A 4,317-nucleotide genomic window follows, 5' to 3' on the forward strand; every position below is an offset into this window, starting at 1 on the left:
CTGGTCAGATGCTCTGTCGCCCCAGAGTCCATGTACCAGTGTGGATCGATGGAGTAGGACTGAGTGTGTCCCTGGTGCTTCTGCGGCGCGGGATGATCAGCCATGGCGACCTGACGGGCATTGTTGCGTGTATCTTTGCCGTCATTGCCAAGACCAAGGAAGCTTCGCTGGAAGCGCTTATGACACTTGGAGGCCCAGTGCCCATCGCGGCCACAAAGCTGACACACACGTGGACCGCCAGCCCCCGGTAAGGTCGCAGTAGGTGGGGGGGCCGAGGCGGGCGACGGTGGCAGCCCCAAGGGAGACCGGGGTGATGAAGAAGAGCGGCCACCCTTGGTGGCGACGTTGGCCGAGAGAGAGCCAGTGCCCCTGGTGCGGCGAGTCTCGACCCGTTGCTCAGTGAGAAGAAGCCGAGAGAAAACCTCGTGTGCCAACATGGGTGTCGAGTTACCCCGCTCGTTGATGATCTCGACTAAGGCATCATACTCCTCATCAAGACCATTGACAATAAACGAGTTGAACTCGGAGTCGGTCAGGGGCTGTCCAATGGAGGCCAATGTGTCGGCAAGGCCCTTGACCTTGTTGTAGAACTCAGTGGCCGTGGAGTCAAGCTTCTGACACTCTCCAAGCTGACGACGGAGTGCAGAGACACGAGCCTGGGACTGCGCTGCAAAGGTGCGCTCAAGGATGGTCCAGGCCTCATGAGACGTCTTCGCGAAGACAACAAGGCCGGCAACTGCCGGCGAGAGCGACCCCTGGATGGAGGAGAGGTTCGCCTGGTCCTACCCCGTCCAGACGCGATGGGCCGGATTGTAGACCGGACCGAGCACACTGTCTACCAGCGCGGGTGGGCAGGAAAGCGATCCGTCGACGTAGCATAGCAGGTAGTGACTCCCAAAGAGCGGGATAACCTGCGCACGCCAGAAGATGTAGTTGTCTGCGGAGAGCTTGATGGTGATGAGATGACCGAAGTGAAACGGCGACGGCGAAGACGATCCCATCGAGGAGGCTGCCTGGGGTGCAAACACCATGGAGGCAGCCGGAGGCACCGAAGCCGATGCGGGAGGAGGCGGGACCGCAGCCAGGGCGGGCGCCGCAAAGCTCGCGGCCGGTGCGGACGCCGCAAGGCCCGCGACCGGGGCGGACGCCGCCAACCCCGCCAGCGGGGCGGTGTGATCCGCTCGCGGCAGGAGCGGCAGGACGACGCCTGCGGAATCCGCAGCGGACGGCGGCGCCGCGGTGTGGACCACGAGGTCACGCCCGAGCGAGGGCGCCAGCGGCGTGGAGAAGACGGAGCCGATGCTCCTTGTCCCGATCGGAGCCGGAACGGAGACGGCATCGAGTGGGAGGTTGAGCAGAGTCGCAAGAGAGGCCGGGAGGAAGCCCGCAGCAGTGGAACCGGTGGTGGCGGCGCTCGACATGGCGGCGGCGCGATCGGAGGCGCGGCGGCGGCGGTGAAGGCGGCGGCGGCTGCGGCAGCGGTGCGGGTATTAGGGTTTAGAAGCGGAAGCGATCGTAACCTAGCGTGATACCATGTAAGACAATAAGTTTTGGGAACCAGCGCAACCCTCTAGGGGTGGCTTATCTTATTATATATAATGGTTGTGTTACAATACGTACATAGGTACAGAAGTTATACATAGTCTAACATGCACGAACATTTTTTACTATGTGTACCTGAACACTTTTTTCTAGCTAGTGTTTGGAATGTCAGGAGCTGGTGGCTGAGTTCCAAAAATAAAATAAAAGAGGCAGGTTCAGAGTTGCTCAATTCACACCTGAAGGTTCATCAAGTGGAAATGTGACGACCCAAGTTGCCACAGAGCGTTTCATCACTACAAGGCTCCTCGTTAATTATTTGTGTGGTGAGTGTAGTCGAATTCCATACCTCAGATCAGCACGGATTAAGATCTAGCCTACTGCGCCAACACCGCTTTTGGTGATAACACAGTGAAACAACCACTGTTGTTAGAAGTGGGTGGTTCACAGCCAGGTCAGCTCATCATCTGCAATTCTGCATCAAAGTACATACTCCCTCCTGTCCCAAATATAAGTCTTTTTAGAGATTTCAACAAGTGACTATATACGGAGCAAAATGAGTGAATCTACACATTAAAATATGTTTACATACATCTGTATGTTGTAGTCCATTTGAAATGTCTAGGAAGACTTATATTTAAGAACGGAGGGAGTACTTTACATGCATGGCTTGATCCAAAGCTACTGTCTGAACCCAGTTACTACATCTTGTTCCACTTGTCTGACAGTGTCGTGCATTTTTCTCTGGACATACACCAGATTGATGAATGTGATCGACTCATCGCAGTTCGGGGAGACATGCGACCTCTTCGAGATCCAGGGAGCCAACAGCATGCCGCCCGAGGTCAGGATCACCGATGAGTGCAATCAGAGTGCCGTCGGTGACGGGAGACCTCCTCGGTGTTGGATAATGAGCAACTAGTCTTTCCTGAGGACCAAAGGCCATTACATATACATGTATGTGAAAATGCAGAAAAGCCCCTTATACAATGGGGATGTACACAATGAACTATACACATCTAACACCCCCCTCAAACTCATGGTGGATCAACAACACTGAGTTTGGAGAGGAAAACCCCATGCTGCGCTCGAGTCTGTGCCTTCGTGAAGAAGTCAGCCAATTGTAACTCAGAGGGCACATAGTCAAGAGCGAGAGTCTGATCCTGCATGCACACTAGCACGCACAAAGTGGGCATCCACACAGATGTGCTTGGTGAGCTCATGCTTCACCATTTCACGCGCAATACTGATAGCACCGGTACTGTCGGACAGGAGAGGAGTTGATGTAGTAGCATACACACCAAAGTCCTCAAGTAACCACCGTAACCAGATCACCTCAGCCGTCAACATAGCCATGGCTCGCAACTCAGCCTCTGTACTCGAGCGAGAAACTGCAGTCTGCTTCTTTGTCTTCCAAGCAATAAGAGAGCCACCAAGAAAGACACAATAAGCAGACAGCGAGCGTTGATCCGAGGGATCACTAGCCCAGGTAGCATCAGAGTAGGCCTGGAGCTCAAGAGAGCTGGAGCGGGGAAACAAAAGGCGCTGAGAGATCGTGCCACGAAGATATCATAGAACACGGAGGAGATGACTATAGTGGACAGAGGTGGGGGCTGAAACAAACAGACTCAGGATGTGGACAGGATAGGAAATGTCAGGACGCGTAACAGCAAGATAACAAGACTGCCAACAAGGTGACGATAGCGAGTGGGATTAGGAAGAGGGTCACCATCGGTGGCACGAAGCTGAACGTTGAGCTCCATAGGAGTCACAACCGTACGCTCATCACCGAGAGCAGCACGAGCAAGAAGATCCTGAATATATTTTTCTTGGGAGATGTAGAAGCCATCAGAGGTCGAGGAGATCTCAATCCCAAGAAAGTAGCGAAGTGGACCAAGATCAGTCATAAGAAACTGGTCGCGAAGGCGAGCCTTAACAAAGGCGATGTAGTCAGTGTCGTCACCAGTGATGATCATGTCATCAACATAGAGAAGGAGAAGAGTCCGACCACGAGGAGACGTGTGAACAAACAACGCGGGATCATGGTCACTGGGCAAGAAACCAGCGGCAGTCACCACAGATGCGAAGCGTTCAAACCAGGCACGAGGGCCCTGTTTGAGACCATATAGAGAGCGCCGAAGTCTACAGACCATACCATCAGGAGCATAGTACCCCTGTGGTGGCAGCATATAAACCTCCTCACGCAACTCGCCATTGAGAAAGGCGTTCTGAACATCAAGTTGAGAGATAGACCACTGACGAACAGAAGCCACAGCAAGAAGAGTGCGGACAGTGGTCATGTGGGCCACAGGAGCGAAAGTCTCATCATAATCGCGCCCCTGCTCCTGCTGAAAGCCATGGGCCACAAGACGAGCTTTGTAGTGATCAAGAGAACCATCAGAGCGATTCTTAAGCTTGTAGACCCACTTGCAGGTGATGGGACGGACACCGGAAGGGAGGGGAACCAGATCCCATGTGCCAAAGCGCTCAAGGGCAGCAAACACCTCTGCCATCGCAAGCTTCCATTCAGGCTGAGTCATGGCAGTGCGATAGGAAGTGGGCTCAGTCAAAACAGAGAGACCGTACCGAGCAGGAGAGTAGCGATCAGGCGGAGGGCGAGGCCGAGCATGGAGGTTATGAACCGGAGGGGGTGTGAGAGGAGATGCACCAGAGGTGGAAGGCTCATCAGAGGAGACATCCTCAGTACGAGAACGTCGAGTATAGTGCAAAGGAAACGATGAGAGAGGGTGACGGACTAGAGAGGATGGGGGAGAGGTG

This window comes from Triticum aestivum, chromosome 7B (genome assembly GCF_018294505.1).
Source record: "Triticum aestivum cultivar Chinese Spring chromosome 7B, IWGSC CS RefSeq v2.1, whole genome shotgun sequence".
In the NCBI taxonomy this organism is placed as follows: domain Eukaryota; kingdom Viridiplantae; phylum Streptophyta; class Magnoliopsida; order Poales; family Poaceae; genus Triticum; species Triticum aestivum.